Source organism: Cyprinus carpio, chromosome A15, assembly GCF_018340385.1.
Source record: "Cyprinus carpio isolate SPL01 chromosome A15, ASM1834038v1, whole genome shotgun sequence".
Classification (NCBI taxonomy): domain Eukaryota; kingdom Metazoa; phylum Chordata; class Actinopteri; order Cypriniformes; family Cyprinidae; genus Cyprinus; species Cyprinus carpio.
In genome coordinates, this window is record NC_056586.1 from 18,198,298 (window position 1) to 18,224,138 (window position 25,841).

The 25,841-nt window shown below is 37.8% G+C and overlaps 1 protein-coding gene across 2 annotated transcripts in view; it reads left to right on the plus strand.

Annotated features, from left to right (window-relative positions):
- Window positions 1-456: 456 nt before the first annotated feature.
- The window catches only part of LOC109103952 (nuclear receptor-interacting protein 1-like), a 40,777-nt gene continuing 15,392 nt past the window's right edge, over window positions 457-25,841 (plus strand). Inside the window, exons 1-2 of one of the 2 annotated variants that reach the window (XM_042771333.1) lie at window positions 457-749; window positions 23,952-24,012. The gene's annotated coding sequence lies outside the window, so the exon portion shown is untranslated. The remainder of the gene's footprint in view (window positions 750-23,951; window positions 24,013-25,841) is intronic. The other variant, XM_019117291.2, reaches the window with a different exon arrangement.

Below are 25,841 nucleotides of genomic sequence, written 5' to 3' on the forward strand. Positions count from 1 at the left end.
TTTCTTTTCTTTTCTTTTCTTTTCTTTTCTTTTTAGTAAACCACTATAACAAAATTAATTTGATTTAGTGTCAGCGCATATAGAATGCAAGCAAACATACAGAACAATTCTGAGCATTTGAAGGGAAATCCCATCTCTCCTGGTGGGTAAATCCAGTTCAAGCTGGTAGGCCTATCTGTGTTTTGGAACATGATAGCTTGATACCAGCTTGTCCAATCTGTTTCTTTTCTTTTCTACCTTGAAACTAGCTCCTGGCTGAGATCCTTAGATCTAGCATAGCATGACTGTTAATTTATTATTAAGTAATTAAGTACATTTGAGTAATTATGTTGTTTTGGTGCATATGTGGTTAACATAATAGTGCATGTTTTTTCCATAATTATAAATACATAGGTGACTTACAAAGGAATCGGTTCTGCCGAATCATTGCCAGAATGATTCCCTCGTGAATCGGATCTCACTAGCGTCCATGAGGATAGGAGGAGTGAACATGGCATTGCAGAGTGCCGGGGATACCTTAAATAAACAATTCAGTCAAGCGACTGACTGCAGGACTCAAGAGCACTAGAAAACCGCACATGTGGGGAATAGACGCTGTCAGCCCCAGTCAACTTTCCGTTTTTGTATTATTATTATTTTATTGTTTTAATATCTGAATTGTTCGTAAAGAGAGATATATACGCGTCTCCGACTATTCCCTGAATGCAGCATAATTTTCAGCGGGATTCTCTTTTTCACCACCCGATCAGGTAAGGCTGGGTGTGAAATTAAGATTTCTGGTATATGTATTCGTTTGTTTTATCCGTGCATTAGCAGCAAAGCCAGAATTTACTATGTTTTAATGGATTGTGCGTATATAAAATAAGCGGGGGATATATGGGGTGGTGGGAGCTGACGTTTCCATTTTGAGTCTTCATTTATTTCATTGAATGTTTACATGCAGGCATGCGCGTATAATATGTCCGTTTTTTAATCAAATGCATGTGATCAAACAATTACATGAAAGTGACAAATACTTTTTTTCCTTTATAAGCATCCTAAATCAGAATATTAGCTACTCAAATGCATTTGTAGAGGCTCCTGGCAAGCACGTGAAATGTGATATAAAAGACTCTTGTTGTGCTAATTGTAGCCGAGCTGAGTTAAAACACTAGATACATTGTTACTGTGGTTGTGATAAGAGGATGACTCTGGCACCTTGCTTACCTCATAATTTATGTTTAGTCTAACCGAGACCCTTTGAAGTGTTTGTGTGAAATTTTTAAAGTGCTCCAAGAAACATGAAATTATCTCACCAGCTATATATCTTTCTCATGACGTCCAGTATTTATGCTTTCTGAAAACAATATTGTGTTTAGTGGCTTTTGAGATGTGTAAGAAGAACATCATATGATTCATATTACATTTTTTGAGCATGTGGATGGACTTAGTAGCCACTTAATATTTTTGGATTAAAAGGTGTAAGCTGAGTATTTTCTTTTTTTAATTTTGCTAATTAGCAAAGTTTTACAAATTAACATTAACTTTTGAGAAATAGATTAAAAATGAAACACTAATAAAACACTAATATTATACTCTATCATATATGCCTTATAGTCTTAAAAAGTTGTTTTATTGTGTTATTTTGTATTATATGTTGAGGTTGTCGCCCAAATGGGCGCATCCATGTTGATATCACATGACCCACTGTCAGCTCATTCAGTTGAGTTACTTCTGCTATTAATAATGTTTATTAAAATATATATATATATATATTTTTAAACGGAGGTGTTTTGCAACACATAGACATTAAAGGGGTCATATGACATTTCTAAAAAAGAACATTATTTTGTGTATTTTATGTAATGTTGTAATGAAATGTGTTTATGCGGTTTATGGTTCAGTGTCTCAAGTGTGTGATAGAAATGTTATGCCCCTTACCATACTGTGATGCCGTGTCCCGGTGTGACGAGAAAAAAACAATAAACCCGTTACAAACGAGGCATTTGTAACATCCAGTGGGGACATAATTAGCCTACTGATTATAATCACTTGTACTGTCTTTTTACGAGTTGCGTTGCGTCACGTTGCGTAAACATAAAACCATGTTTGCATTTGTGACAAACAAGAGCTACTCTACACTGCTTAAAACTTGCGTTTGATTCATCAGTGGCAAATCCTTTAAATATGAAAATGTACTTACAGGCTGTGAGTCAGCATTATTTGTCAGAACACCAGAATTGTAGGCTACTCTCCCAGGAAACAGTCCTCATCCTCCATAAAATCCGCTGCACACATCTGAATATTTGGCTTGAACTGTTCCGGAACAGTGTTGTTAATACAACTTAACCATTGATTTCTAGTTGTGTCCTCTTTTGGAAGGCCAAACTAAGTAGTTTCGCTTTCACAACGAAACACACAGCGTCTCCACAACATTTTGGCGACGGCAACAATACTACAGCAAGAATCAAAGATACACCTTCTTTCTTTGCGTGAACATTTGGGCATTGTTATGCAAATCTTCCCACACGGTGACGTAGACATGTAGGGGTGTGTTTAAACGAGGCGTTTTAGGAGGGCGTGGACGAGTCTTAACTTTTATAAAGAATATCTCTTTGGGTTTGAGACTTTAATCTTTGCATCTTTAGGGATCTTATCTATTCACAAACAGCTTGTAACACTCCAAAGAGATAAGAAAACTTGAAATCACTTAATATGACCGCTTTAAAGAAAAAAACACTCTGAAATACCTATATCGGCTATAGTTCCACAGAGAGAAATAGCAATAGTTCATCAGCTGTGTTCCAGTGTGAACCACCAACAATGTACGCAAATTCGATGTGACTGAATCCTAGAATATGCATTATAAGTATCTGTATAGTTAGTTTGAAACAGAGAAAAACAAAAGATAAACTGATTTAGTGTAGCAGCAGCAGTTAGTAAACATACTGCATGCCTCCAGGACAGTAGGTGTCAGTATAATGTTACTGAGTGCATCTTTACATATTGTACATTTAGGCCTCTGGCTTTTGTTGCATTTTTTCAAATCAGTGTGGAGCTGTGAATAACAACAGGACCTGAAGTATATAATGTTTAGGGTGCTGACTCATAGGTACTTTAGATTAAATATACCTCATGACATTTGACAGTATTGAATGAGCATGGTGTTGTGTCATTAGCCCAGCTGCACTGAATAATGAAACCTACTGTATATAATGATCCGCAGAGACACTGTTTCTTTTTTTTAAGCACTATTTGTGTTCATTTTTATGTTTGTGTAAAGCATGACTAAATCAAAACTGCCGAGGTGGTCCTCTTCTAACATCAGACCTTACTCTTTGTTTGCTCTGGTCTTAAAAAGTCTCAAATGTTTGCATTTTGGGAGGAACAGCTTGCTTAAGATCATGATGACATGTAACCCAAAAACCTGACCACCTACTCACATTATGTTGAAGCTTACTTTATTACGTTGTGTGGTTTTGTTTAAAATGTTGCTCTTAGCCTTTCTTAAAAGGCTGTGAGGAAAGCTTTTGTAAACGATCTTGTCACTGAAGTCTAGATTAAAAGAGGTGGATATATTGGATAGTGATAACAGCCAGTTAATACTAATATTTGTGGACTGAATTTCAACTCAAGTTTTCTGTATTTGTAAATGAATCATTTCTTTTAACGTTACTTGTTATTCAAGGGATAGATCACCCACAAATTAAAATCTTTCAACATTTATTCACCTTCATGTCATCCCAAACCTCTAAAACTATCCTTTTTCATATAATGAAAATCAGTGGCATTCCATGTTGTTCTTGACCCCATTTACTTCACTGCATGGACAAAAGCTGTTCTTTAAAATATTTTGTGTTTCACAGAAGAAAGTAAGTCATACAGATTTGGAATGACTTGATTTACTAACTCTCCTGTTAGTGAAGTCATAAATAGACAGTTATAGTCATAGATATAGACTAATCAAAGATATGGATATCTAAAATACAAACAAGTTCATATTTGCTTAGTTTTGTTTTTGATTATGTATAGAGTTGATTGTGGTCTTTTCTGCATATGGTCGGACTCCCAAATGATGCTCATATGGTCCTACGGAGATGTTTGCCTATTTCCTTGTTCTGAATAATATTATGATGTCAGTTCATCGTGTTACAAATTGAATTTCAAAGCTCAGGTAACTGGACTTGGCCAGAGTATGTGGTTGGTGCAGAGAGACAGAAATACTCCTGTTATTTTGCACAGGGCGGAACAGTAAATGCCATCTGATCATGTGGAATGAAAGCCAGGATGAAGAAATGGAGAGTCTGAGTGAAAAGGTGAAATGTTTGTGTGTGTGCCTCCGTATGGATGGCTGGAAGGGGTTCATTGTTCATGAGATAATGACAGGATCATCTACCAGACAGGAGGTCACCACGCCCCTCAATCATAACCCATAATTGATTGACCATAATGGAGATTGAAGTACATTATTCATAGTTTGTGAGAAAAAAAATTACAGCCAGCCCACTGCAAGATCGGGGTCAGATAAATCAGGAGGAAAGATGCACGTGCAAGCAACGGCTTGTTGAAGAGACAACCGGCTGAACGTGATCTTGTAAACATCAAGGATCAATGAGATCTCAGCAGTGCACCAGCTTTTAAGAAAAAGACATTTACAGTGCCTCTTAAATTGGCTGGTGTTGTGGTCGTGAGGGGGTGGGGGTGGTTAAAAAAAGACAAATGCAAGCAAAGAGTTCTGTATTAAACTAATGGCGTAAGCAAAAGTGGAGTGCAAAAGGAAAGAAGCATCTTAAATCATGTCTCTATGTGCCAGCTCATCTATCAGCAGTACACCACAGAAATTATTTTTCCATCTGTAGAATAGAAATGTCAGCCCAAGGCGAGTGATGTGTTTCAGTGATGTTTTTATAGAGTAGGCCAATATTAGGTATGCGATTTATGGCACGTGTGCAACTATCCTTAACTTCACATGCATTAAGGCTCTCAGAAATCAGAAGCCAAACTTAACAGGTTGAGTCTGAATACATTTCCTTAAGATTTATGGATTATTTTATCTTTTGTTTTCTTTTTGCAACATAAGCTACTTTTTTTTTTTTTTTACAGATTCCAATGAAGTTTTATAGCCAAGCTCACATGTAGCCACAGAATTTTGTAGCATTGGAATGCTGGTCATTCATAAAGGTCTACACATTAGTGATGCGCGTCACATTAGTGATGGTCGTCTCATAACCCGCGGACCCCGTTTGTAACCCGCAAGTCGGGTTGGGGCGGTTAAAGAAATTGGCACTTTATTTGCGGGGCGGGTCATTAAAAACAAAATAAAAAAAATCCAAGTATGTTGCGTGCAATTCCTTATAGCCTATATTAAATATTTGGAATATATATTTTCATATTTTATTAGGTTCTTTGATAAGGTTACAATACGAAGGTCTACGTAGCAACGTAACTTGCGTGATGTCCCCGATGCGCGGGTCGTCTCATGGCCCACGGACCCCGCGGGTCGGGCCGGGGCGGGTAAAGAAATTTTACTTTATTTGCGGGGCGGGCTGGGACAGGCCAAATCATTTCATAAAAGCGGGACCCGCGGGTTGGAAAAAAATCCGACCCACGGATCACTACTATACATGCCTCACCCCTTACATATTAGTTTGTGATATTTTCTGGGTCACATTTTCAGACATTTGTATATGATATATAATTTAGGGCTGAACGAATTTGGAAAATAATCTAATTGCAAACCGCAAACTTGGCAACACTGTAGTGTGCCAACTTGATGCTTCCTCTGAAGACTGCTTAGATGTGTTCGACTTCATCCAACTACTATTACACCGAACTACTCGTGTCATCAAAGTAACGTTAATGTGAGAGCTATAAGAGAGCTGTCTCCTTATGCTTTTTCTCGCAGTACTTTGATGTCATACACCGATTAAGTCCAGTCGAACACACCTCTTTACTCTCGCATGTCATGTGACCGAGCGTAATCGCAGCCTCTGCAATTGAACATATCGAGATATTATCGCAAATGCAATTAATCGTTCAGCACTAATATAATTGATGTGTTACATGTTCATGGAGGTTTGTTTAATAAACATCAAGATTTGAGGTTAAAGTATATATTAATGCATGAACATTTTCTTAAGGTGCACTACAAAACCCTGGCCTAGCTATCACAATCTGTGGTTAAAACATAAAATTGAGATTTTATGTTTATGTATTTTATTTTATTTTATTCGTATGTCTTCTGTCTGACCCAACCACTTAGAATAGAGATATTTTCTGCCTCACAAGTTGTAAAATAATGGCAAAATGCTGTGTAAATTCTGCATTAAATGAAGATTAACTTGTATATTACTAAATGCATAAGCTCAGATTCATTTGATTGCAACGCCTGCATCTTAACATCCAGTCAACAAGTAGTGCATAGAACCAAGTCTCTGCCCTACATTTTATAATAATCAATTCTTGTATGTACATCAGAATACATAAGAAACATTCACCACTTCCGTTTCCTCGAGTTTTAGAGGTACCGAAGGACATCAGTGTCCCAGAAGTAGCCTATTTCACATTAGCTACACATATGCTTTCATCAGTGTTGGGGAAGTTACTTTTAAAAGTAATGCCTTACAATATTGCGTTACTCCCTAAAAAAGTAACTAAATACGTTACTTAGTTACTTTTTATGGAAAGTAATGTGTTACATTACTTTTGCGTTACTTTCACGTTACTTTTTAAATATGAGCAGGGCTTGATTGTTTTTAATATAAGAAGTTCTATTTATAGCAAATGTAAAAGCCCTTTCACACCAAAAAGTGTAATGAATAAACCTCAGGCTGAAGGAAAAGTAAATTCACGTCTGTACAGTAGAACACAGGAGAAGAAGGTTCAACACTCTTCAGCAATAAAAAAAAACCAATGAAGCACAATTGTTAGTTTATCTAAAGTCATTTTTGATTATTAGTATGGTTGAACTGGATCATTAAAGGTCAGCAGCAAAGACACTGTTAATAAAATGGGAATAGATACATTTGTGTTATTTAATATATTTAGTTATTGCAGGTTTGCGTCATATTCTGAGTTTGCATTTCACTGTTTTGTTTAATTTTGATGAATACTAAATCTGTTTTGTTTTTTGTTTTTTTGTGAGTGGGATTAATTAATGCACATTCACATTTAGTCTAGAACTACAGTAACATCATGTTCACACAGCGCACACAACGACTCCATACTTCCGATTTCTCCCAATATGGGAACGGGAGGCTTGTCAGTCAAATAATGGGAATACAAAGTAACTATGGGATTATTATCCTGCCATGATTCAAAACTGAAAATAAAGTTCTGAAAGGTTGAAACTAAGTGTTCGAAAGCTCAAAATCTTACAAAAAAAAGTTTTGCAAGATCGAAAAATAAGATTTGCAAGCTTGCAAAATGTAAAAAAAGAAAAATATCTCTGCAAACATTATGTTGTTTTTGAGATTTCCTTCTTCAGGACTGCAACATTTTTTGTTTACGATGTTGCACAAAGAATTTTTCAGATTTTCAAATTTGTCAGTGTTCTCCCACTGTATTAGTTTGTTTTCCAGGTTTGAAACCTTGTAAATGGTGATCGGAAAACCTGGAGTGCGAATGTGTGAAAAAAAGTTTTGAAACTCTGAAAAACAGAGTTTTGCAGGCTTGCAAAGTGGTAAAAAAAAAAAAAAAAAATCTCTGCAAACATAATTTTGTTTTTGAGTTTTTCTAGTTCAGAAGTGCAACACTCTTTTTTACGGTGTTGTGCAATCATTTTTTCAGAGTTTCGAATTTGTCACTGTTCTCCCAGTGTATAGTTTGTTTTCCAGATTTGAAACCTTGTAAATAGTGATCTGAAAACTGGTGTGCGAACAGGTGAAAAATAGTTTTTGAAACTCTGAAAACTGAGGTTCGAAAGGGCGAAACTTATGACATTACATTACATTTGCACTCCTATTGCAGACAATTTTTTCAGAGCCGAGTTTACAACACCCACTTTGCGGAGATACGCCCACACAGTTGCGAGCTTGCTACTCACGTGATTTGTGGCAGCGTTGTCACGCAGCTCCGCTCTGAAACTCTGAAACTCAGACTGAGCGAAAATGAAGGTTCGCAAACTCGCAACTTAAAAAAAAGCCTGGGGGGAGGGCCTTCTGCTCTTGGCCAATGCTTTGCTGTCTGCTGACGTACAGTCCAATCACAAGTCGTATTTACTGGAAAGGTGGGACTGACCGACTGCTCCGCCAATGACGAAAGCGCACAGGATACGCAAACAGAGGATGCACGGATCTCTGGCCACAAGGCCCGTCTAGAGCTGCAAGAAGAACCGCGTCCATGGCTGGATAGCGTCCGGTCCGGTCCAAAAATAAGGCTACCGACTTGTCGCGGGAATTCACTATACAATTGCCAGTAGCCACTGAGTTTACCACTGATAGGCCCGCGGTGCATCAATATACACACTCACCTCACCATGGCCTGGAGATGTACAGTGTTGCCAACTTAGCACCTTTGCAGACCCCTTAAGCAAGTTTTTTCTTCTTCAAAAAAGCACCTAGCGACAAATCTTTAGGGTTTGCCCAAACCTTAGGCCTATTTAGTTTCTGATACTTGCCGTTATTGCTGCGCGAGGTCTTTGCTTTCTCTCTCTGTGGGTCTGCTGTGTTCAGACGCACAGAGACGCATATGATGTTGCTTCTCTAATTTTACTTGCAAGTCTAGCCGAAATCACAGCACAGTTGTTGTTTTTATCTTACTGTATGTGTATTTGATTTCATCAGACGACGGCTCGATTATCAGGATTTTTGTGCAGATTAATGTTTTGGAAGGGAGAGATGGTCACTATTTCATATCCATTGTCTGACAACAGAAACAGTAAAATATATAAATGAAAAAAAATTTTTTTTTTTTTTTAGAATTTAGCTGCATCCAAATACAGTATGTGGGCAGAGAGAGGCAAAAAAATGTAATAATAAATAATAAATGTGCATTTTCAGAAGAAGTGAGCTGAAAGTGTCTCCGGCTGCGGAAAGTGAGTCGTTCGCTGCGTGAGGTGAGTGTGTATACTGATGCACCGCCGGCCTATCAGTGGTAAACTCAGTGGCTACTGGCAATTGTATAGTGAATTCCCGCGACAAGTCGGTAGCCTTATTTTTGGACCGGACCGGACGCTATCCAGCCATGGACGCGGTTCTTCTTGCAGCTCTAGACGAGACCGCCCTGTGGCCAGAGATCCGTGCATCCTCTGTTTGCGTATCCTGTGCGCTTTCGTCATTGGCGGAACAGTCGGTCAGTCCCACCTTTCCAGTAAATACGACTTGTGATTGGACTGTACGTCAACAGACAGCAAAGCATTGGCCAAGAGCAGAAGGCCCTCCCTCCAGGCTTTTTTTTTAAGTTGCGAGTTTGCGAACCTTCATTTTCGCTCAGTCTGAGTTTCAGAGTTTCAGAGCGGAGCTGCGTGACAACGCTGCCAAAAATCACGTGAGTCGCAAGCTCGCAACTGTGTGGGCGTATCTCCGCAAAGTAGGTGTTGTAAACTCGGCTCTGAAAAAATTGTCTGCAATAGGAGTGCAAATGTAATGTAATGTAATAAGTTTCGCCCTTTCGAACCTCAGTTTTCAGAGTTTCAAAAACTTTTTTTCACCTGTTCGCACACCAGTTTTCAGATCACTATTTACAAGGTTTCAAATCTGGAAAACAAACTATACACTGGGAGAACAGTGACAAATTCGAAAACTCTGAAAAAATGATTGCACAACACCGTAAAAAAGAGTGTTGCACTTCTGAACTAGGAAAACTCAAAAACAAAATTATGTTTGCAGAGATTTTTTTTTTTTTTTACCACTTTGCAAGCCTGCAAAACTCTGTTTTCAGAGTTTCAAAACTTTTTTTCACACATTCGCACTCCAGTTTTCCGATCACCATTTACAAGGTTTCAAACCTGGAAAACAAACTAATACAGTGGGAGAACACTGACAAATTTGAAAATCTGAAAAATTCTTTGTGCAACATCGTAAAAAAAAATGTTGCAGTCCTGAAGAAGGAAATCTCAAAAACAACATAATGTTTGCAGAGATATTTTTTTTTTTTTACATTTTGCAAGCTTGCAAATCTTATTTTTCGATCTTGCAAAACTTTTTTTTTGTAAGATTTTGAGCTTTCGAACACTTAGTTTCAACCTTTCAGAACTTTATTTTCAGTTTTGAATCATGGCAGGATAATAATCCCATAAGTAACTGGCGTTACTTTTTTGAAAAAGTAACTCAGATATTTTCTTGTAAATTAAAAAGTAATGCGTTACTTTACTAGTTACTTGAAAAAAGTAATCTGATTACGTAACTCGCGTTACTTGTAATGCATTACCCCCAACACTGGCTTTCATGTAGCAATATAAGCTCCACTAAACACATTTTTGCCATATTAAAATCTATAGCACAGAATTTAGCACATTTATTACAAAAATCAGCAAAATCAGCATAGAAAATGTGCAAAGCTCCTGCAGATTCCATCTGGGCCTGCTTATAAGTAAATGTCATAGTGACTTATATAATTTTCAAACCAACTTTGTAACTTGGTTTGGATGTTGGCTGATTCTGCAGATATTTTCCAGAAATATTCACCAAAACCACTATATTTGGGCTCTGTAATCATTGTGTTCTAGGTCAGTTTTGAATAATGACGGCGGGTTGAGCCGATCATTTCCAACATGTATTGCCCTGGCTGCTGCGTCTAGGTCTCTAGACAGCTTTAATGGCCATGGGGATAAAGGTTTTCGCAGGTCACCATGTGGCAGGATCAGCATAATTGAAGGCTTGAGAGGACGCAGTAGGGGCGGCAGTTAAATTGGACTTAAGTCTGTTATTCAATGGTGTCTTAATTTAACAACCCTGGGTTATATGAAGCAAAGCCCACTGAGAAAAGTGGCTCACTGGAATGCCAATCATTCCTCACAGATCCTGAAACTTTTGAAGGTTACAGGGCTGTCTGTGGCTGGGCTGACGGATTGATGTATGTCCCCTGTCGAGCAGAGAATTCAGAGTCCAAGGCCGCCACAGTGCTGTCCTATTAGGGGGGATTGTCCTTCACAACTTCTTAGCCGCCTGTCCTTTTTGCAGCCTACAGAGCTCAGGCAAGGGCATTGTGTCTGCTACAATAAGCTGAGCTGTGGAGTGCTTCACCCTCACATAATTATATGGCTTTAATGCAAGCTTTCTTTCACTGTTCATCCATTCACACCAACAAGTGCAAAAAGAGTGGTGTTGTCAGAGAGAGTCGGTGGATGTATCCCTACTTCATTATGACTTGCTGTTCAGAGAGCTTTTTTAGAAATTAAATTGGTTCGGCAATTAACTAAAAGGGGATTTTTAGAATTTATGAATGAGAAGATTGATATATGGCGAGAGAGGACAGCAGCATGTGTGATGATCGTGAGGCAGAAGTAATGGATTTATCGCCACGTTGAGAGCCACACGAAAGGTTTGAGAATCGCATACCCACATTTTAGGACCCTGATCTCATGATCAGACTCTATGGCATTGTCTTTGTGTTCGAGACTGGTTTCTGCCAGGTACTGTGAAAGTAAAGTCTTTCCAAGGAGCTCTGTGGTGACATTACGACATGGGTGATTTCACTGACTGCTTTTTTGTGTACCCAGTTCGATAAGATATGAGGTCATGCTTGCAAGAGGTCGTTAGGTAAATCTAATCCAACGGTTGCCTGCCGAGACAAAGACTGCTCTGTGGTGAGCAGATCAAGAAAATAATGCACAGCTTGAATTTAGACCTTCAAGGTGTTTCTTAAGAGTTAATTAAACAGAATTACCTGGTAATCTATAACATATGGTGAGAAAAGATTATGTCACCACTTTGAATACAAACGCTGGGTATTACCGTCTGCTCACACAGAGTATTGGCTGTTTTAGAGTTTGGATTAGGGAAGGATGATTTGATGATATATTATGTGCCATGGTGGAAATGTGTCATTTGGTAGATATTATGCTGTACTGTTCAAGTCATATTTATAATATTCTTTTTCACTCAAGTGTTAATCTACATAATGTGAAACTGATTTTGTAGTTATGCCATATTTATAACTTTTTATTATCCAAAAAATATCCTGCTTGATTTTAAAAAATATATGTGCTTAAAGTTATTTCAAGACTCCAAATGTGGCTATACACACACAGATACAAATATGTGTATATGTGTCTCTGTGTGTGTGTGTGTGTGTGTAGGTATACTTATGTATAAGGGATGCCATAATTCTCCCTTTAGTGATCTGATGTGGCTTCTTATTACAGAATGAGGCAGAAAATATATTCTATACTGTAAGAAAAGCTATGCCGATTAGCAGTGGATTACAAATATATTTATAAATTATGAAAATACCTGAGATGGCTTGAAGAACACAGATAAACTATACATTGTCTTAGTTGAGTGTGTATTGTTTTCAAGTTTCACGGTTCAAAATGTTTCTATCTTCTTTTTATTCAGTTACAGGGATAGTATAGCTGAATGCCTTTGTCCATATTAGGGATTTCCTGGAGGGTCATAAGTTCTTTTACTTCTGTGATGCATATTTGGAGTTTCTGCACGAGGGTGCCCTCCCGCTTAAAGTTTGAATGAAACAGACATGGCCAATCCATCTGGTTTTGGGTTAAAATAGGAATTTCTCAAAAGAAATTAGATGACATGGTAATCAATGTTCCAGTGTACAGTGTTTTTATTTTTTTTTAATTGGTTTAAAAAGCGCATTTTAAATTGCAAATTTGACACTCTGATATGACATGCCGAACCAAACTGAAAACCGTGATTAAAAAAAACAAGGTGTGTGTTGAACTGTGGGCAAACTGTATTGTTGCATCTCTAATATATATATATATATGAAAGTGAAAGTGACGTGACATTCAGCCAAGTATGGTGACCCATACTCAGAATTCGTGCTCTGCATTTAACCCATCCGAAGTGCACACACACAGAGCAGTGAACACACACACACACACACTGTGAACACACACCCGGAGCAGTGGGCAGCCATTGTATGCTGCGGCGCCCGGGGAGCAGTTGGGGCTTCGATGCCTTGCTCAAGGGCACCTAAGTCATGGTATTGAAGGTGGAGAGAGAACTATACATGCACTCCCCCCACCCACAATTCCTGCCGGCCCGAGACTCGAACTCACAACCCTTCGATTGGGAGTCCCACACCCTAACAAACATTACACCACTAAACCATATATATATATAACACCACATTTTATATATAATTCCATATTTTCTTAAATAAATATATATATATATACATACATACAGGTGCATCTCAATACATTAGAATGTCGTGGAAAAGTTCATTTCAGTAATTCAACTCAAATTGTGAAACTCGTGTATTAAATAAATTCAGTGCACACAGACTTTGTCTTCACACAGAAGTTTAAGTCTTTGGTTCTTTTAATTGTGATGATTTTGGCTCACATTTAACAAAAACCCACCAATTCAACAAATTAGAATACTTCAGAAGACCAATTAAAAAAAACATTTTTGGTGAATTGTTGGCCTTCTGGGAAGTATGTTCATTTACTTTACATGTACTCAGTACTTGCTAGGGGCTCCTTTTGCTTTAATTACTACCTCAATTCGGCGTGACATGGAGGTGATCAGTTTGTGGCATTGCTGAGGTGGTATGGAAGCCCAGGTTTCTTTGACAGTGGCCTTCAGCTCATCTGCATTTTTTGGTCTCTTGTTTCTGATTTTCCTCTTGACAATACACCATAGATTCTCTACGGGGTTCAGGTCTAGTGAGTTTTCTGGGCAGTCAAGCACACCAACACCATGGTCATTTAACCAACTTTTTGCTTTTGGCAGTGTGGGCAGGTGCCAAATCCTGCTGGAAAATAAAATCAGCATCTTCAAAAAGCTTGTCAGCAGAAGGAAGCATGAAGTGCTCCAAAATTTCTTGGTAAACGGGTGCAGTGACTTTGGTTTTCAAAAAACACAATGGACCAACACCAGCAGATGACATTGCACCCCAAATCATCACAGACTGTGGAAACTTAGCACTGAACTTCAAGCAACTTGGGCTATGAGCTTCTCCACCCCTTCCTCCAGACTCTAGGACCTTGGTTTCCAAATGAAATACAAAACTTGCTCTCATCTGAAAAGAGGTCTTTGGGCCCCTGGGCAACATTCCAGTTCTTCTTCTCCAGGTAAGATGCCTCTGACATGGTCTGTGGTTCAGGAGTGGCTTAACAAGAGTAATACGACAACTGTAGCCAAATTCCTTGACACGTCTGTGTGTGGTGGCTCTTGATGCCTTGACCCCAGCCTCAGTCCATTCCTTGTGAAGTTCACTCAAATTCTTGAATCGATTTTGCTTGACAATCCTAATAAGGCTGCGGTTTTCTCGGTTAGTTGTGCATCTTTTTCTTCCACACTTTTTCCTTCCACTCAACTTTCTGTTAACATGCTTGGATACAGCACTCTGTGAACAGCCAGCTTCTTTGGCAATGAATGTTTGTGGCTTACCCTTCTTGTGAAGGGTGTCAATGATTGTCAGTCAGATCAGCAGTCTTCCCCATGATTGTGTAGCCTAGTGAACCAAACTGAGAGACCATTTTGAAGGCTCAGGAAACCTTTGCAGGTGTTTTGAGTTGATTAGCTGATTGGCATGTCACCATATTCTAATTTGTTGAGATTGGTGAATTGGTGGGTTTTTGTTAAATGTGAGCAAAAATCATCACAATTAAAAGAACCAAAGACTTTACCTACTTCAGTCTGTGTGCATTGAATTTATTTAATAAACGAGTTTCACAATTTGAGTTGAATTACTGAAATAATAATCTATCTATCTATCTATCTATCTATCTATCTATCTATCTATCTATCTATCTATCTATCTATCTATCTATCTATCTATCTATCTATCTGTCTATCTGTCTATCTATCTGTCTATCTGTCTATCTGTCTATCTATCTATCTATCTATACTGTGATGAGTTTGTGCTTTCAGCAAAGAGAATAGAGACCTTTAATGGGAACAAAATTTTCTTTCTGCTTTATTTCCTAATAGTTACTCTATTCTTGACAGTCACTCTCAGTTTTATCAAATGGGACTCTCCACAGCTAGTAAATGAACTTCTTATGGCCAAAGGCGCTGGGAATGAGAGGGAACATTATGTTCAGTTAAATAGTACATTTTAAAAGGCATTCAGTAATTTCTTGTATGCTTTGCTCATTTCAGAGTTAAATACCATGGCTGTTATTTCCAAAGGTGGCTGAAACCAAAAAAAAAATTGATTTTGCTGTTGTGAAGAAAGATGTTACAAACAAGTTTTGTGGTGGTATAGGCATCACAGAGATGAAGTGTTCAAGGTTTTTGAAAATGTTTGAACAGTCAGACAGTTCATGGTCAAGGGCTGTTTTGCGCGAGTGTCTGGAAAGTCCTCTGGCCATGATTTGGCAGAGAGCGAGCGGTGATGGGCAGTGAATCCACTGCACTAAAGCATAAACTGGGCTAATCTGTTACCGAGCAACAGCAGGCACCCCTTCACAACACGTTGTGGGTGTGTAGTTCATGCCGTTACCTGGGGGATGTGGTTTTGTTGAGTTCAGCTTGTGGCACATTTTTTTTGCCTAAGTGTTTGGACTGTGGAAGGAATCTGTGGTGATGGAGAGACCGAAACACAAGGGACAGCTGGGTAAACATTACAGTCCTGTGTATTCAACATGCCACTTTGATATGTTAATTCTTGGTGCTTTGGCATTGCTAGAGAGGTGTAGTTTTTTTTGTTGTGGTCATTTGTGTGTTTTTATTTTTGTTTTGTTGTGTTTAAAGGTTTTATTGGTGCCTTTGCGCTTTGAACAAAAAGTGTCACCTCATTCATCACAAAGGAGCAGCTGTTTTTCCATTTGATAGTCATCAGTAAATCAGAACATTACCCTTCCCCCAAGAAGCGCATACTAAATAGAGCAGCTCTGCGAGATCTTGGAAGTGGCTGACATGTCTTGGTCACACAGTTGAGGATGACGCTATCGTTTCCCTCACACACAGCCTTAGACTTGACCCAGAGGGCCAGATTGTTTCCCACCAGGCTGAGATAATTATCATACAGGCTGCTTTGGAACAGCACTTTACTGTTCGTTGGTGTATTTTTAGTGGGCATCTTCAATAATGGGGTCCGAAACCTGATCCAGCTTGATTTGTTGAGTGGATTAAGTCCGTTTGGTGGTAGTATGTCATCCGCAGTTCAAGGTTGACATCCACTTTAAGAGTCACACCAAGGTCAAGCACGGTTTAATAAGCTGTTTTGTCAGGTCAGGACACATGATCTTCCCTCGACCAGTGATATGGGTTAATTATGAACAATGATCTCGCTAGAGCTGAGGTGAAAACAAGGCTCCAAGAAGAAAGCCTGAACACATGATTTGTTATAAGGAACAGCCTCAAGTAAGGTGTTAGGCCAGGCAATTTAAGATTAACCGAGGTGAAGGTATCATCATTATTATCATTTGGGGTGGGAGGTGTGTGTGTGTGTGTGTGTATATGTATGTATGTATGTATGTATGTATATATATGTATATATATATATATATATACCGCCTATATATTATGGCTGTCAGTCGATTAAAATATTTAATCATGATTAATCACATGATTGTTAACTCGTGATTAATAAAAACTTAATCACACATTTTTATGTTTTAAATATACCTTAATTTTTTTTGCCCTTAAATATGATACAACTAAATTTAAGACCTTTTTAAAAATTGAAGACTTTTTAAGGACCCACGGAATCTCTGAAACAGAAAACGTGCGATGCGTTAATTGCATGTTAATACAGTTAGTTAGGGCTGCACAATTAATCGAAATTAAATCGCAAAGGCAATAAATCGCGATTAGGCAGAGCTGCGATTGTCATGCGTATCTTTCAGTGAAGCACGGTTCTGTGATCAGCAGTAAATCTCCATCCAAAGGCCAGAGGGTGCTCTCGCGCTGAAAATCCAAATATGCCCCGAAGAAGAAATCCAGGAAATGCCTATCGCTGCAGCTGAATAAACAGAAGATTTAACTGCTCTCATTGATTCAACATGACTAATAAACACACGACTACGGTGATATATGGTTTATCTGAGTCCTTATTATAATTTTCATCATAATAAACTATATCTATAATGAACTGCTAATCGACATAGCCTTTATCACTGCTTAGAATACAATGAAATATTGTGTGCCTTAATTATTCTGTGTAAGAAGCCACATCATCTCACAGAAGGGTTTATTTTAAACACTCGACTGACGTTATGAAGTGAATTTGGAGTTAAAACATGTTATTAAATGTGGTATTTTCACGTGTTCTCAGATGGAGCAGCATTTACTACACAGAGCCGTAGTTCACAGAGAAGATACACACATAGCTGTCATAATTGAAAACAATTTCATCGATTTCATAATCCTACAATTATATCGCCTGCGATTTATGAACGCGATTTTGCATAGCTTGTCAGAGAACAATGGCTCTGCGTAGTAAATGCTGCTCCACCTGAAAGCAGGTGATGGAGATTTACTGCTAATCAATCAATAGAAAGTAAATATTTTGAACTAAATATTTCACAATTTATTGAAGTAAATTGAAGTAATATTTCACAATTTTACTGTTTTTGCTGTATTTATCAAATAAATGCAGCCTTGGTAAACATAAGAGACTTCTTTTAAAAATATGAAAAAATCTTACCAGCCCCCAAATTTTGAACCATAATATATATTTATTTACAGGTGCATCTCAATAAATTAGAATGTCGTGGAAAGTTCATTTATTTTAACAATTAACTCGAGTTGTGAAAGTCGTGTATTCATTAAATTCAGTGTGCACAGACTGAAGTAGTTTAAATCTTTGGTTCTTGTAATTGTGATGATTTTTGCTCACATTTAACAAAAACCCACCAATTCACCAATCTCAACAAATTAGAATATGGTGACATGCCAATCAGCTAATCAACTCAAAACACCTTCAAAGGTTTCCTGAGCCTTCAAAATGGTCTCTCAGTTTGGTTCACTAGGCTACACAATCATGGGGAAGACTGCTGATCTGACAGTTTTCCAGAAGACAATCATTGACACCCTTCACAAGGAGGGTAAGCCACAAAACATTCATTGCAAAAGAAGCTGGCTGTTCACAGAGTGCTGTATCCAAGCATGTTAACAGAAAGTTGAGTGAAAGGAAAAAGTGTGGAAGAAAAAGATGCACAACCAAGCGAGAAAACCGCAGCCTTATGAGGATTGTCAAGCAAAATCGATTCAAGAATTTGAGTGAACTTCGCAAGGAATCGACTGAGGCTGGGGTCAAGGCATCACATACGTGTCAAGGAATTTGGCTACAGTTGTCGTATTCCTCTTGTTAAACCACTCCTGAACCACAGACAATGTCATAGGCGTCTTACCTGGGCTAAGGAGAAGAAGAACTGGACTGTTGCCCAGTGGCCCAAAGACCTCTTTTCAGATGAGAGCAAGTTTTATATTTCATTTGGAAACCAAGTTCCTAGAGTCTGGAGGAAAGGTGGAGAAGCTCATAGACCAAGTTGCTTGAAGTCCAGTGTTAAGTTTCCACAGTCTGTGATGATTTGGGGTGCAATGTCATCTGCTAGTGTTGGTCCATTGTGTTTTTTGAAAACCAAAGTCACTGCACCTGCCCCTACCAAGTATTGAGTACATGTACAGTAAATGATCATGCTTTCCAGAAGGCCAAACTTAAACTACTTCAGTTTTTTTTCATTTGGTCTTATGAAGTATTCTAATTTGTTGAGATAGTGAATTGGTGGGTTTTTGTTAAATGTGAGCCAAAATCATCACAATTAAAAGAACCAAAGACTTAAACTACTTCAGTTTGTGTGCATTGAATTTATTTAATTAACGAGTTTCACAATTTGAGTTGAATTACTGAAATGAACTTTTCCACGACATTCTAATTTATTGAGATGCACCTGTATACTTTATAATATCTGCACTATGTTAAAAAAACATAAATTATTATAATTTTGTTATGTTATTATATATAAAAAATAACATTATTCATATATATATATATATATATGTGTATGTGTGTGTGTTTAAAAATTTCCATAAAATGGAGGCCACTTGTTGGATTGTTAAATTTTGCTGATAGCAGAACTTTGTTTTAATCTGCACATAGGAGTTTTTTTTGTAGGTGTAACCATCTACATTTTGACTAAGTTCTGGTCTCACTAGCACAGTGTTACATAAGATAGGATAACTTGTTTAGGAGTCCACTTACACTCAAATTGATTTATTTTCAATGTAAATCTAAGGGGATTTGAGATAATCTAAAATGACAGTTACAACCTTAATACCCTTTGTTGATGTGAGCCTGTGCAAACCAGACCTCAAGATCTCAGTTTCACACATGCTTCAGTTAACCTCCATTTTATGCACAGCAGGATGATAATTTTCAGCTTTTATGTGCCATTTTGTTGCTTATGCAATTGTGGTTGCCTGACATTAGTAGCTAGACGTCTCTGATTTAGCTGGCCTGTTTTTTGAAATATGTTTTTTTTTTTTTGTGGTTTGACCTCGCTGATTAGGAGGAGATTAGAGCTGACCTGAAAACATTTGAATGGTGCAAATAAGGGCAATGATATAATTTCGAGCTCGAGTCTGCTCATCCACCATCCACCCGCTCGGTTCGTGTGGGTGGCGAGGCTAGCAAGGAGAGCTGAAGGTGATAAAACATTCAAGTTGCCTGTAAATGAAATGAAGACTGGAGCAGCACTGGGTTCAGCCATTAAATATGTTTTATAGCAGCCCTGCGTATTCTTCCTCCACTGAGGTGCACACACGTAAACCTATCTATCAAAGGGAATTGACCTGCCTTTGAGTGATCACTTCATAAGACCTGTTGTTGTCATGAAAACATGCACATGTCCTCCATGTAGTCGCCCACACCCCTAGTTTGGGATAAAAAAAAAATTAGAAAAAAATAAAATACTTCCTTAAAATATGATTGCGATTCCTCACATTTTAAAACTTTGAACAAATGTGGCACTTGAAAGCTACATCATCAAAAATGATACTGTTATAGTGTATAAAACGTTCATTTTACAAACATTTTGTCATAGGCTAGCATCCAACAGGCTATTAGCACGCAGAGCTTTCCTTTTTGAGTGACATTTATTTCTCTTTAATGCAATCTTCCAGTGTTTCCCAACCGTTTTGCCTGTTTTCGGCAGATGCCCTTGTATGCCCTCAGTACAGCGGATAGGGAAGCTGCCCTCTGAGCTCGTGGAACAAAGCAGAAAATAAAGTTGCTGCCTGCAAAGTGCTGCAGTGGGTGGCTGTAACATTCCCATCCACTTTCAGCTCCCGCTAACCTTGCTGAGCTCTGACATCATCCTGGAACAATGTCAGATCCATGTAGATGAATATAATTAAACAAGCGCTTATCATCCAGCCGGGGAAAGTTTAGTGGCAGGTCAACAATGTTTGCCTCTCTCTCGGCTGAAGGTCGGATGAGGTTTAGACAGGCAGTTTGCAGACTGGAAGGTATGTGAAAGACACAAAACACAGTCTGTAGGCCAACACAAGAACATTTTCCAGAGCACAAAAAGTCTATTTTTACACTAGCTTGTTATTTACACTGAGCTCTGTTGGGCCAGACTATATTAGAAAATTTAGTACCAATGTAAAATTGACCACAGTATCCACGGTTTCCTCCAATATTCCACACATTTTATAATTATAAAACCAAAATAAATTAATATGTGATGTAACTGAAGGAATTATGTGTTTTAGTGAAATCTATGATAAATAAAAAGCCTTTAAGAATTATATGGTAAGTCAAGTGAATAGATCAGTATGTAGTTGCACTGCCAGACTATTAAAATTTTTAATCACATTGATTACCTGATAATTAATCACACATATCAATATATGCTAAAAAATAAAACAAAGCAATTTAATACCATTGTTTTGGCAGTGAAAGCATTGAATAGATAGTACATAAAGTGTTAGAAGTCAATATATTGTTTGTTCTATTTCCATATCAGTAAACATAAACCAATCACTGGCTGACAGTTCACAGTAATGTTTTGCAATTGATTTTGTTGTTCTGCACATGCTTGACTTGTGCTGTTTACACTAGACAGTTTTTTTGCATTCTGTCGCTGCTATGTTTTAAAATAGATGGTCTATGTAAAGTACCATCTTTGGTTGTTTGTCAGCTGCATTTCATGCCATTTGGGTCACATTTAAGACAACGTTTTGAAGTTTAAAGTAGTTAAACTTCGGAAAAATCATCTTATTGCTCTTGCGTTATGTTCTGCGGCACTCAAGCCATACTGTTTACATTATATTTTAATGTAAATTAAAATGGACCGCATTAACATATAGGTGATTAGTGATGTTGATGAGTTGAAATTGAGAATTATAACAACAAGCACCATTTGCTACCCAACAAGTGAGTAAACATGTGGCTCCAAAATGAGGCAACCTGTCTCGGCCAAAGCTATGGTGTTAGGTCTCTGCTTTGAATTCTAGTGAGTTCCAGCGAAACCATTTGCTTCAGATAGCGTGAGGCACAATATGTTACTTAATAAGGCAAGGGATTTTTAGAGTCCTCCGCCATTAGCCGCTGAAATAATCTCCTCCCTGAATGGGAAAAGGCAGCAGTGAAGGGAGTAAAAATGAGTGCACTGCATAGCCTTTGGATAGGAGCAGTATTTAATTAAGATCAGCCTGTCTCACATACATGCTGGCTGATAAGGGCTCCACAGCACATCTGGCAATATGAGAGGTTGATCTCTCTTCGCTGGGGTTAATGAAGGTGGTCTCTGCTGAGTTATGTGATAAAACTCAGGTGAACTTTTCTTTTGTCCAGTCAAAAAAAGTGGAAGAGTATATGTGACCTATTTTCTCCAGCACAAAGCAAAGTCCCAGTAAAATAAGTTTAAAGGTCTTGGAATGGAATTCGGAATCTTGTGGAAATACAATTACATTTATCTGAAAGGTTATTACAAATATAAAAATATGGCATTGATTCAGTAGTGTCTATATGAAATATTTATATAGTGTAAACCTAACTAGCTAGGTGATGTGTTAAATATTCTTCAATTTATGATGTTAATAGAGATGCAAAATATGACTTTGCAGTGATTTTAATTTCCTTTATTATAACCTAAAGTTTCCTATCATGCAAGAATGTTAAGACAGATCTTTTAATACTGTAAGACGGATGTTTCAGAGTTTTATTATTATTATTATTATTATTTTATTGTTTTATTATTTTATTTTATTCAAGCTTTTTCGCACAGCTTTTTGGGCCTCCTCTTATGGTCTGTGATGTTGGCCTTAGTCTTAAAGGGGAAGAAAGACTAACTAATCAGCCTTTCCATTTTGTCCACGAACATGACCTCTGATCACAGGGTCACCCTGTCTCGGTTCCTTATCAGGACCCATGGCAGTTGTTCAGCCTGTTGCCACATGAGAAATGGATATGGAAATGGATATAGAAATGGATCCACTATGCTCAAATATCCTTACAGCATATTCCTGTTAAGAAAAAGGATTCTTGCTTACGTGTTCGCCAATTTCAGCATTAACAAGCTCTGTTTTTACTTCTTGTCACGGTATGTACTTGGACTTGAGTGTTGTGAAAGGCAAATGTGTCCTAGCATTCCAGTGACTTGTGTAAACTTAGCTCCACCGGCCAACCTGCATGCATAGTATTTTCAGATAAGATATCTGGCAGCATGTTTTCAGCCATACCAGGGCTGGGATGATGAACAACACTAAATTCCGTCCCCTCCTGATCACCCTCGTGAGGTTAAACTAAAAACCGCTCTATGCAGGCTGAAGCACACCCAAGTGCAGGACAAGAACAGCTGGGTACCACTGTGGCCACGATTGGCAGCGTGTAGGGTTTCCTCTGCAGAGGGGGTCAATTCTACTTCCTCGAAAGGGGGCCTGGGCCTCTGAGAATCTGTCATCGTTCACGTTGTAAAAGCTCTGCATGTATCTGTTTTTGACCTCCCAGAAAAAGCCTCCTATCTAGGGTGAGCATCTACGAAGTGTTAATGCAATAGCGTTCAGAGTAGTTCATACCATTCTTTGAGGTGGCAGGGTGGAATTATGAAAATGGTATACATTTTAATTAATAAAAATAATTAAGAAGTAAATTATGGGGCTAAAATTAAAAATTCTGGATGTAATTTTTTTAAGTATTATAATCAATATATTATATATAATATATAAATATTGTAATCAATTATTCTTAACAATTGAATACAACTTTGTATATTTAATTTAATACCTTTAAATTTGCAAAGTCAATGCAATTAGTGCTTTGATTGCGTTTTTTATTTGTATTTTTTTTAGTTGATCAACTTTTTTTTTCTTCTGAAAACCAAAAATTATATTGTAGCCATCAAAGCCATTGGCTAAAATGGCCAAAAATGCCTCATTTATGTAATTGTCTTTTCACTCTTATGGATAGCAGTCAAATGTTGGGTGTAATTACATAAAAATACATAAAATTATATTACAAAATTCTTATTATTAATAAAATTTTTAAGCCAGGTAATTTTTTTAATTGATCAACTTTGTTTGTAAAACAAAAATTATATTTTTAGCAATTTTTGCAAAACGCTGTGGCAAAAAGGGATGCACCTGGGTAAATGGATGGCATTCAAATTGGTGCAACACTACATGAGTGTGCATAAGCTATCTGACCTCCTTTTAAGCTCCCTTATACTTTGATTTCCCCCTGCTATGTGTCATCTCTGCCTTCATATTGAAAATTGTATCTTTGGCTAGACAAGCAGATAACTCTGCGATTTGTGAGGTTAGAGGTACACGGGCTCTATGAAATGTTTCATCATAGGGACTGATAGTGCAGGCGGCTCTTAGAGAAAGGCAGGATATTTGAGATATCTATCAGGGTACCGTGAAGGTTTTTTTTTTGTCTTGCAGATGCAGTTCAAGGGCGCCTGCAGGCAGCACGACCCTCGCTGTGCTTCTAACGTGACTCAAGGTCATGCACACTCACCCTCTGACATTCACTCTCTACAGACAGTGTGAGAGAGAGGAATAGTGTTTGTTACAGAGAGTTAGTGGGGGAAGGGAGGGAGTGAGGATGGGGTTGCAGTAAAAGTCATCTTCCCCTGTGTGCTCTGAGTAAACAGTTCACTTTGCTCTGTGTGAGCGCAGCCAGGGCCTCATTTGCTCAGCCGTTTTTACTCATCTCTCTCATTTGCCGACAACTTGAGACATGCTGTTCTCTGGCTGCCTCTCGGTAGGACCGTTTGTCACGTCAGGGGGTTTTATTTGACTTAAGTATGAGTTATCTCAAACTCGGCTCCGAAATTAATGCACCTTTAAATTCTGTGCTGTTTCAAGCCTTTATAGTTCTTTTATGTGATCAGTGCTGAGCACTCAGGATATTGAGGTGGCATACGCTTACATTCTTTGCTAAACGGATGCTATTGTGATGTACATACAATACCACAGATGATTACTGATATTGTACCCAAAATAGATATGGGCAAAACTGCAATTTATTTTTTTTCCTCTCAGAATCCACTAGTCAGAGTAAAGATTTGTGTTGATAGCCTAGCATGTTCACTACATACTTTTCTTAAGGGACATTCATATGTGTACATTGATCAATCAGAATAATTGTAATTGTTATTATAATTTTGTATTTTCAGTTTTCATTTTATTTTAGTTTTAGTAATTTTGTTATGTGCTTTCATAAATTCTATTTTGTTTTTAAATATGTCTACTATTTAGCTATAATTATTTTTTCAGTTTTTTAAGCTTTTCATCTAACATTTAAATTCTGAGCTATTCCAACAAAAAATGGTAGCCATTCACATTAAACAGAAATGTGAAGGAAAAAATTGTAGCCATTCACATTAGACATTGTTTAACTTGAACATATTTGCATTCAAATACAAAAATATTAATCAGCACAGCTGTTTTCAACATTGACATTAAGAAATGTTTCATGAGCAAATCAGAATATTAAGGTGATTTCTGAAGGTGCATGTGGCACTGAAGACTGCTGTAGTTGTTCACATTATACAACATCTTTAAAAACAAATGGAAGCTTCTGGCACCAAATGGAGCCGGCAGTGGATTAAGCGAATGAGCAAATGGTAAATGGTAATCGTATCATGGCTAGCACCAACATAATTGCCTTTCAGAAAATGTGTTAGGATAACTTAGCGATCTTTGTCACCTAATTAATATTCATGAAGCAAGCCCAGTGTTTCTATTAAATTCCCACCTCTTTTCAGATCATTCCTACACCCCTGATTATTAGCATGCTAAAGCAAAGCACGCTTTTGCACTTTAAAACTCCTCTCAAGAAGGATGTGTCCCATTTATGGTGCCACTGTTAAAAAATATAAAACAAATAAATAAAATAAAGGATAATGCTAATCGATTAGTCGGTTGTTGGATGAATAGTTAGTCACTCTAACCCAAAACTACCAGCAAAAGATGGATTGGTGGCAGGGATGACCAAGGCCATGTTATCATTTGAAAGTGTTTCTGCTACTGTTTGACGCTCATTAATAAATAACAAAACAGAAAATAGGACAAGGGGATAGAGGGAGAGAGAACAACTGTGTAAACGTTGCTTTTAAAGAGACAGGCCTGTCAAATGTTCGCTGACTCGTTTAGCTTTGTCTTGCACTGTCATCATTAAGTTTTTAATTCAACTTAATTTCTGCTAATTAGTGATTGTAGGACTGAAAGGCTTCACCATGTCCATCCCTCTGTGTCAGGACAGCGATTGCCTCTCCTGAGTTGTGTTCATTACTTTTGTCTTTTTCAAGTCCTTCAAAAGTGCTTATT